Raw genomic sequence first — 11,364 nt, forward strand, 5'->3', positions numbered from 1 at the left:
GCCTTAAACAAAGGAAGAAGAGAGAAAGCCTCTTCCATGTGCAATTTTACAGTACATCTCCAGAATATTTGAAACTGGACACCAGGCAATTATCCAATGGGAAAAGATGCTGCAGCTTCTAAACTAACTAATCACGATGGAAGCAACTTTGGATAATTAGAATAAAGCACAACCCACAGAACACGAAAGTCACAAAAGTTATGATCCAACTCTCAAACTAGTATGATTCTCATGGACTCACAACTAAGTTATACATAAAACACAAGAGTCCAATACCCAGTACTGTAAAGCCAATAGTCACCTCCCAGTATACTATAGTAGTCCACCAGCCTCCCTCTGCTCCAAGAGGCCATCAGCCCTACCCTAGACTGTAATAGCCAATGAGCTAGTCTCCCATTTAATTTGATCAACCAGGTGAGAGATGTTACCCGACCCATCAGGAATGGAGATCCAGCATTCTTAACCAATAACAGTACAAGTGCCACTTTCCTTTGTGAGCAGGTAATCCAAGGCCATCGAAATCAGTTCCTGGGACAGTCTGGCCATCCCATGCAGAGAAAGACTATCACTCAAATCATCCTTCCTTTGAAATAGTCCTCTTACCAACCAGCGTAGGCAAGGTGCTCATCCAGGGCACCAGGGTGGCATACATACAGCACCACATATCAACCGCACCATCCCTGTGGGAACAACAGGTAGGCCTAGGAACTGCGTATCCAGTAAGTGCCATTCAGCTTCCAACAAGTGCCCAGCCTCAAAACACCACCTGGCATGGACACAGTCATCCCAGGATACTGTTCCTGCTCAGACTTGCCATCCACCTTGCACCTTGTACCAGTGCTCAACACCCACACCCACACTCTGTCAGGTGGGAAAATCACAGCGAGGTTGAGAAAAGGAATAAAGTATTAGTGTGTGCAGCAAACAATATCAATGCAGTTGTCCATGTCCTTAGCATTGGCTTGTAACATGTAGTCCTCCTTGTAGCTGATGAAAAGACAAGCATAGCGGGAACCCATGCAAGTGCCCATAGTTATACCTTTGTCTTGGGGAAAGTGGGAGGAAACAAAAGAGATATTGTTGAGGGTGAGGAACAGTTCTGTATGAAGAGGGAAGGTGGGTAGTAGAAAGGAACGGATTAGGTCTGTTGTCTAGAAAGAGGTGGAGAACTTTAAGGTCTTCTTGACAGGTGAAGGTGGTGTATAGGGGATGGATATCCATTGTGAATATAAAGCAAAACTATTTTAAAAAGACCACAAGCACCCACTGCACAGAGACAAGAAGGTTAAAAAACACAAAGCGTGCAAAAAATACAAGCAAGCAATAGCACTCAGAACACAAGTGAGTGATAGACACGAAAACCCGGGGTGGCTGGAGTAGGCCCACAGCCTCAGCCTCAGTTCGTCACACAGCAGAGCAAAGTATCATGGAGCTCGCAGACACTAAGCCCTCAGCAGGCCCACAGGCTCGTCCTCAGTGCAGCAAAGAGTGGAGAAAACATCACTGAGCAGTGAGCAGAACCGGCCCAATCCTCACCTCCAGTCACAACAACCTGACTTTCCAGTCCATCCGGCCCAGTGTATATATCATCCAAACATCAGATCATTCCTCGCTCTAAGACCCAGGCCCTGATGCATTCATACACTCTGAGCCTGGACCCCACCACCACGTTCCAGCCCATACCCGACCTTTCCAAACCAGCCCGGCATTTAGATCAATCAGACCTCGCTCTCGGATTAGGTGGATGGGTTCCAAAACTCCTCTGCTCCAACTTCTCTCTGCTTCACACACCCTGACTCCTCCTCAAATATGCCTCAACTTTTCCTCAAACATGCCTCGACCTGACCTTGTTCCAACTTTGCATCGCACCCTCATGCCTCCTCCCTCAGCTCAGCCTCGCCTTTGCTCACCTCTTCATTGTTTGCAGTGATCATTTGCCATGATTTTTTCAAAAAAAGTGTTATTAATAAAGTATTTAGATGTACTTCTGGCTTTGGGAATTGCCTGTAAGTCTTCGTCATCATCTTTGGTCTCGTCATCTTAAACCGGAAGATTTACAGGGCTTTCTATATTTCTATATGCAATAAAGAAAACGACAATGAAACAATCAGATGGGAGGAATGCATTGTTCAAAATGCCAGTGTTACTTTTAGATTATGAGCTTCAGAGAGGCAGAGCATAACTTATAACGAGCTATTCACAGAACACCATAAATGCGTTTTGTCGAAGTTTAAATTTCAAAATAAATTTATTATCAAAGTACATAATCATTACCATATACAACCCTGGGATTCATTTTCTTGCATTCATTCTCAATAAATCCAATGAACATAATTGAATCAATGAAAGACTGCACCCAACGGCATGGACAAGACAGAAAACTGTCTAATGTGCACAAGACAGAAAACTGTCAAAATACAAAGGAAAAAAAAGACAAAAGTAATAAATAAATATCAAGAGCATGGGATGAAGAGTACTTCGAAGTGAGTCAAAGTTTTCACATATAAATTTTATCTTTGCCTTCATTAATTATCTTGTGTTCTGTGTGTTATGTGTACTAATGTGCTTTACACCCTGGTTAAAAAGAAACGTTGTCTTGTTTCTATATACATTATATATGTTCTATACATGTATACAGTTAAATGCCAATAAGCTTGACTTGACTTAACTAGGTTGTGGGAACAGTTCAGTGATGGGATAAGTAAGCTGAGTGAAGCTTTCCCCTGTCGTTCAAGAACCTGGTGGTTGAGGGGGGATAACTGTTCCTGAACCTGGTGGTGTGGGCCCTGAGGCTCCTGCATCTTCTTCCTCATGGCAGCAGCAAGAAGAGAGCGTGAAGTGGGCAGAGGGGTCTCTGATGGTGGATGCTGTTCATGAGACAACGCTCCATGTAGATGTGCTCAATGGTGGCATGATGAACTGGGCCATATCCACTACTTTTTGTAGGATTTTCCATTCAAGGGCGTTGGTGTTTCCATACCAGGCCGCAATGCAGCCAGTCAATATACTCTCCACCGCACATCTATACAAGTTTATCAAAGTTTTTGATGTTTTGCCAAATCTTCACAGACTTCTAAGGAAGTAGAGGCACTGCCATGCTTTCTTTGTAATTGCACTGATGTACTGGGCACAGGACGTCTGAAATGATAACACTGAGGAATTTAAAGTTGCTGACCCTCTCCACCACTGATCCCCAATGAGGTCTGGCTCATGGACATCTGGTTTCCTCCTCCTGAAGCCAATAATTAGCTTCTTGCTCTTGCTGACATTGAGAGTGAGTTTGTTGTATATATCCAAAATATATGGTCTTACTCTCCAAAGATATTTCACATTTAAAGATGTCTTGAAGGGCATTGTGTATCCCCCTCCAATAGTTTTTGATAACAGAGCAGTCCCAAAAAATATGATAAAGATTTGCATTTTGATTTCCACAATTTCTACAGCAAACAGGGAGGTTACTATCATAATGGGATTTCTGAGAGGGTGTAATAAAATATCTTATCAAGTTTTTCCATCCAAACTCCCTCCATTTCTGTGAACGGCTACACTTCCATTGATATCTCCATATTGTTGTCCATTCTTCCTCAGATATAATTATCCCTCCTTCCTTCTCTCAATTTTGTTTTAATGTATGAAGTCGAATGTGTTTTAAGATTTGACAAACCCTTATACATGCTTGAAATGAAAAGAGATAAATATTTAATGAATATACTGTTGGTGGCTGGTAAAAAGACACTTACTAGGAAATGGTTATCACAGGAGAACCCAACTTTAAATACATGGATGGAAATTTCAATGGACATTTACAAAATGAAGAAGATAACAGCATCTGTTAATCATAAGCTGAAACAATTTGATTCATACTGGGAAAAATGGTTTAACTACATAATGCCTCATAGGCCTGATTTTATTCTCACAAATCAATGAATTTGTTGTAAAGAAAAGATCACTCCCTACTTGTACATAGTTCTTTCCTTTTGCTTGTTTTTTCTTTCCACTCTTTTCTATTAGTGTATACCTCAGATAAATACTTTGTGGAGATTTGTGATATATATGATTATATGACGTATATGTACAATGTCTGAAATACATCTTATGGAAAGGTTTGTTTGATGAACTTTAATAAAAAAATAAATTTCAAAAAAAAGAGACTGAGTTTGTTGATGTGGCACCATTCGGCCAGATTTTCAGTCTCCCTCTGATATGCTGATTTATCACCATCTTTGCTTCAGTTTACAACAGTGGTGATATCAGCAAACTTAAATATGGCATTGGAGCTGTGCTTAGCCACACAGTCACAAATATAAAGTGAGTAGAACAGAGGGCTAAGCACACAGCCTTGTGGTGCACCTGTGCTGATGGAAGTTGTGGAGGAGATGATAGATAGATAGATAGATAGATAGATAGATAGATAGATAGATAGATAGATAGATAGATAGATAGATACTTTATTCATCCCCATGGGGAAATTCAACTTTTTTTCCAATGTCCCATACACTTGTTGTAGCAAAACTAATTACATACAATACTTAACTCAGTAAAAAATATGATATGCATCTAAATCACTATCTCAAAATTCATTAATAATAGCTTTTAAAAAGTTCTTAAGACCTGGCGGTAGAATTGTAAAGCCTAATGGCATTGGGGAGTATTGACCTCTTCATCCTGTCTGAGGAGCATTGCATCGATAGTAACCTGTCGCTGAAACTGCTTCTCTGTCTCTGGATGGTGCTATGTAGAGGATGTTCAGAGTTATCCACAATTGACCGTAGCCTACTCAGCGCCCTTCACTCAGCTACCGATGTTAAACCCTCCAGTACTTTGCCCACGACAGAGCCCGCCTTCCTTACCAGCTTATTAAGACGTGAGGCGTCCCTCTTCTTAATGCTTCCTCCCCAACACGCCAATCTGTTGCCAATCTGACTGACTGGGGTTTGTAAGTGAAAATTGAGGATCTAATTGCACAAGGACGTATTGAGGCCAAGATCTTAAAGTTTATTGATTAATTTCGAGAGGATAATGGTATTGAATGCTGAGCTGTGGTCAATAAAGAGCATTCTGATGTATGTACCTTTGCTGTCCAGGTGTTCCAGACTTGAGAGAACAGCCAATGAAATGGCATTTGTCATGGACCTATTGTGCTGTTAGGCAAATTAGAGAAGATCCAAGTCACTTCTCTGGCTGGATAGAACTTGTACAGTGAAAAGTGGGACACTGAGGAATGCGGTAGAGCAGAGGGATCTAGGAATACAGATCCATAATTCCTTGAAAGTGGTGTCACAGGGAAATAGGGTCATAACGAGAGATTTATGCACATTGGCCTTCATAAGTCAAAGTTATGAGTACAGGTGTTGGGATGTTATATTGAATTTGTAAAAGACATTGGTGAAGCCTAATTTGGAGCATTGTGTATAGTTCTGGTCACCTACCTACATGAACGTTATCATTAAGATTGATAAAGTTGCAGGAGAAAATTTACAAGGATGTTGCCAGGATTTCTGGACCTGAATTATAGGCAAAGGTTGAATTGATTAGGACTTTATTCCCTGAGCGCAAGAGAAAGCAGGGAGATTTAACAGAGGTATACAGAATTATGAGGGGTGTAGATCGGAGAAAGGTAAGGAAGCTTTTTCCACAGAGTTTGGATGAGACTAGAACCAGAGGACATTGGGTTAATGGTGAAAAGTGAGATGTTTAAGAGGAAAATGAAGGGGAACTTCTTCACTTAGAGCGTGGTGAGGGTATGGAATGACTGGCCAGAAATAGTGGTGGATGCGAGTTTGATTTCAACATTCAAGAGAAATTTGGATAAGTACATGGATGGGAGATGTATGGAGGGATATGATCCAGGTGCAGGTCGATGGGACACAGCAGATTAATGGTTTAGTGCAGCCCATATGGGCTAAAGGGCCCACTTATGTGCTGTAGAGTTCTATGACTCTATCATGGTTATACTGTAGATTGCAAGTGTATAACAGCAATCCTGGGAATCGATTGAATCAGTGCACTTAATTTGTGGGGCTGTGCTTTCAAAAGTTTCAGAGCGTTCAGATGAAAGACAGTCCCGAAGTCATTCACACTGCAGAATGGACTGGCAGCACCCAAGAAATCCACTGGCAAATGGTTGGAAGGTGTCCAGGAGTTCATAGTCAGCAGACACTTGGATGATCTAGCAACAAGAAAGAGTGAGTCAATAGCTACAATGAAACCATCTGAGGAAGGATAACAGACTGAGGACTGAAATTTCCAAAAGAGCACCTCAACGAGTGGATGCTGGATTTCAGGCGGCTGGTAGTATGGCTCACAATTTACCAACTATGGAGCATTAGATTCACAATCATTAGCTTCAGCAAAACTAATTATGTCAAATTAAAATAAAATATTCACTAAGAAATCATGTCTCATGTGAACTTCACACCATACATAGCTGTCAAAGTTGCTTGTTAATTTGAGAAAAGCTATCTTTAACGGAATACACGTTATGTCTTTCTTGGCTAAGTGTTTTTTAACATTCATTAATTCAGCATCAACTGATTCTGCAGGATTGAAACCAGCCCATTCAGGTGCAACGTGGACACCCATAGATTGGAAGTCTTCCCATTACATTACTTCACACATCTTTGATCCTCCACAACTGTTCGAATTAATTCTTCCACAATCATATGGTTAGTTGGCACCAGGATATGTGGCAACACATGCAGGCCATCACCATCATATCCTTGGGTACATTGTTTGCTAAAACATTTCGTTGTATGTTTTGATGTCCTTGTGATAAATAAATCTAAATATGAAATCTGAAATTGCATTATTAATTTTAAAGAGTCATAGAGTCAAAGGTCCTGCCAGCCTTCAAACACCTAGTTACACTAAAATTATATTAATTCAATTGTCTTTATCTTACATTCCCAACAACTCCGCCCATTTTGTTACTCTGCTACTTCCCTGGGGCAATTTGCAGCAGCCAATTAATTTACCAACCCGTGTGTCTTTGGTATGCCTGACCTGCTGAGTTCCTCCAGCATTTTGTGTATGTTGCTTTGGATTTCCAGCATCCACAGAATTTCTTGTCTTTAAAAAAAACATTAAACGAGTTTCTGCAGCAAGAAATCGGCCAGCCACTTCACTGTAAAGGAAGTTTTGTGCTTTTGCTCATCAAAATCGACCAAATTTCTCAACCAACATTCCATAAAGATTTAAGGAGTTTTTACATAGGATTTTAAATTATGAATGCAATGGAAAATACGTTAGATGAATCATTCATTCAAAATCAAAGACGATGCAGAGTATATGCAAGGAATTTATCTGTCCAAGCCACGGTCTTCAAAATACCAAAAAGGCCAGTGAGGCAGCAAACAAGACTTCACCAGATACGCATTCATATCCAAAATCCTTCGGAAGTGTTAATGCTCAGATCATAGCTAGCGAGAAACTTATTCTTCAGCCCTTCAAGATGCTTATAAGGGCAAAACTTCAATCCCCACTAAAATCAATAAAATCTGGATTATAAAAATTATAAATTGTAATAATAAATGTGTGAACTTGATCTCAATAGCAAAAATCTATAACAATAAATATCACAGACATTGTTGTGCCCAGTAACATATTACGGACGTACAATCAATACACATAGACTATCTCATCTACTTATATTTATTGTGGTTTTTAAAAAATTATTGTATTCTTTAACCTTTGTTTTTGTTTGTGTTGCATCACATCCAGAGTAACAATTATCTTGTGTTCCTTTATGCTTGAGTACAGTAAATAACATTAAGCAATCTTGAATTGGTTTACCATCCAAAATCAGGAGATTCAATTCAAGATCATTAAACCAACCAGGAATCACCATGCAGCAGCAGTACAACCTGCTGTCTTCTCTCCATAAGTGAGGGATACATCTCCTTCCCCAATTCTACCACTAAGACAGTATCTTGAGGATGTTGCCGAAGTTACTGTGTCTTTCTTTGTTCTAATCAGTCCACCTCACACTTCTGATCCAGTGACAAGGGTGACTCAATCTGAAACCATCCAAAGAAAGTTACAGCTGAGGTTGACTGGACTGATCAGTGAGCAAGCATCCACAGATGAAAATTTATCACAATAATGACAAAGTAGTTTGTGTTACAAGCTGAAAGGATTGGAGAAATAACATGAAAATATGTTTTTATTATTGAAGAGGCATCACTCTTCGGATGAACACTCTTAGGATTACTGAATCACTTGCTATAGCTTCAAGTACATTTTCAATGATCAGCCTTGGAGACCCAGGTTTGTTGGACATGAAGACCTTTCAATCCCCACCATTTAAAACACTCGCTTCCATATTTTCAACCAAAGTTGGCTTCACATTTTCCAAATAAAAAACAATTTAACTCAGCCTTGATATTTTCAAATGACGCAATAACCATAGTCAAAAGGATGAGAATTCTACATTTCTCACTGAAAGAAAAATAATTGTTCTGGGCTTCACTGCAGTGACCTTGTTCTATTTAAGATTATCAACACACTCTGGTTGTGAACTCTGCCAGAAGGAACAGGTTCTCTATGTCTATCCCCCAAATTCCATTTGGACTTTAAACACCCCGGTAGTTCACCTCCAAGCCTGCAAAACTCGAGAGGCAATCCTCACAATCAGACCAGGCATCATTTGGGAACTCGATTGTATCCCTCCCAGGTCCCTCACTCAAACACAGCCTCCACCTCAGCTACTGCATTCCAAAAAGGTATAACATAGAAAATGGAGCAGTGTAACACAGTCTCCTCAGGTCAGTTGTTGTGTTGACCTTTTAACCCACTCCAAGAGCAACCTGATCCTTCCCTCTTACATAGCCCTCCATTATTCTTTCATCCATGCGCTATCTAAAAGTCTCTCAAATGTCTTTGATCTATCTGCATCTACCAGCACATTCCACACACCCACCACTCTCTGCATAAAACACCTACCTCTGGCATCTCCTTATACTTTCCTCTAATCACCTGAAAATTACATACACTTTTACGCCCTGGGGAATATATTTTCTAGCTTTGTACTTCATCTATGCCTCTCATTATCTTATATACCCCCATCAAGACATGACTCACCTTCTTTAAGGAAAATTCCTAGCTCGCTCAACCTTTCCTCATAAGACATGCTCTCTAATTCAGGTAGCATCCTGGAAAATCTCAATTTTCTTGTACTTCCTAATGAAGTAACCAGAACTGAACACAGTTCTCCAAGTGCGACCTCACAAGTGTATTGTAGGGCAGCATTACATCTTTAACTCAATATCTTGACTAATGAAGGCCAACACACCATACACCTTCTTAAATACCCTATCAACTTGCATGGCAACTTTAAGGGATCTATGGATATGGACCCACAAGATCCCTCTGTTTCCTCTGCTGCTAAATCCTGCCATTAACCTTGTACACAGACTCCAAATTCAACCTTCCAAAGTGTATCACTTCACACTTGATCGGATTGAGTCCCATCTACCACTTCTCAACCAAAACTGAAATTTTAAAAAGTATAACCAGAATAAAAAAAGGATCTTGTGGCTGTGAGTTAAACTGTTGCTTCCTGCTTGATGTGGACAAGACTTCCTGTCAGAGGAACGTGGGTGTTGTTCACTGACACACAGTCCAGATATATAGAGAGAAAACGTTTAAAAATCACTCAGCAGCAGGCCTGGCATTACCATCAAATGCTGGTGGATCCAGTGTTCCCTTTCCAACCCCATTTCTCCCTGGAAAGGTCACAGTGATCAACCTTCTTCAACCTCTGCATTTCCACAGCAGCTTTGACACAGTCCATTGAAAGTTGAGTCAGACACAGAAACACCATGGAGCAGGTACAAACAGATTGTAATATGAGCGATACATATGAAGCAGATGTTTTCCTCTCCAGGCATTTTTATTCATATTTTATTTAATTAACTTCAGTTAAACCCTCAAACTGCCCAGGTGGGAATCAAACTAACATTTCTGATCATGATTGCAGCCTCTGATTTATTAGCCTGCTCACATACCCACTGAGCTGCCAAACCTTCACCAATGACCAGGGGACATTCGGCCCCTTGAACCTGATCTATTGCCCAGTCAGAACAGCACTGAACTGTTGTCATCCTTCTATACCCCTGGAAATCCAATCAATCCAATGTGAAGATATTTTATACATTTAAATTATGTAAATGTAACTAATTACTGAATATTATTTTTCCTTCCTCTAGTTGGAAGATGAGCTTTAGAATAGTCTTTGGAACATATATTTCTTTGCACAAAGGTTAAAACACTTCTTGCATATATAATTTCACACTGTAACCTAATAACTATTCCTGTGCCTTAGCTGAGGACAATTTATTTTGGATATTGGAGTTCTAGCACTGTGCACAGCTCAACATGGCATTTTCAAAGCTTCCCTCAAATGCTCAAAAACCTGTGCTGTGTTGACTAATGCTCTGGTAAGAGTTAATATTTCAGGTCAAAGACCCTTCATCAAAAATTTTCCACTCTAACACACTAACTCAACTAAGAATTATATTCACATTTTACTTACTAAACTAATCAAACACTGGAGATACAAAATACGAACTCTTTTGCCCTCTGCACTTAATTCCCCAAGATGACTGTTACCAACTGTAGCACTTGGAGAAAATTGCTTTTTGCTAACCTCCCTGTGTAATCTTACTCTGGGAATAACTTCACATGGTAGCAGTTCGTGATCAGAGGTCACCACAACTTAAATAGTAATTCCAAGAGGGCATTAATGTTGGCTTCTTAGAGATTCCAATTTATAGGGAAAAGTCCAACCAAAATAAGATTCCACTCCACTCTGCGTGGGCATTCCATTTTTAAGATTCGTATATCACAGCTATCCACACCCTTTCATAAGACATCCTAATCTATTAATAATTCTGACAACTATCTGCTCAAAATCTAAGCCAATCAACTAAAATCTTATTGGGTTCCACATAAGAATCCATTAAGCATTGAGATTATTACAGTGCCTTGAGGCATCATGAACCACCAATAACCTGCTCACTGGAATTTAATTGTGATTCCAACTGAATCACTTGAATCTCAATCTCTTTGATACAAAAATGGAAGCAAAGGTTGAACGTTAGATAAGCAATTGTGACACCCAATATGAAATGCAGCAAGTTTTATAAAGGTGGCTAAAGCAGCTCTGAATCTGTTATGAAAATTTCTGCCTTGGTTTTGCAATCCCTATCCTTTGTTAATCCAGAATGATAGTTGGGATCACCATGAGGGGGTGGAAGGTTCCTAAGTCCTAAGTCACAGGAACTCCTCCACTCCAATAATCATTAAGCACATTAAACCTTTACAAATATGTTGGGGGTGGCTTTCAAAATCAATCATATTTAGGTT

The sequence above is a fragment of the Hemitrygon akajei genome, chromosome 15 (assembly GCF_048418815.1).
Source record: "Hemitrygon akajei chromosome 15, sHemAka1.3, whole genome shotgun sequence".
NCBI classification, from domain to species: domain Eukaryota; kingdom Metazoa; phylum Chordata; class Chondrichthyes; order Myliobatiformes; family Dasyatidae; genus Hemitrygon; species Hemitrygon akajei.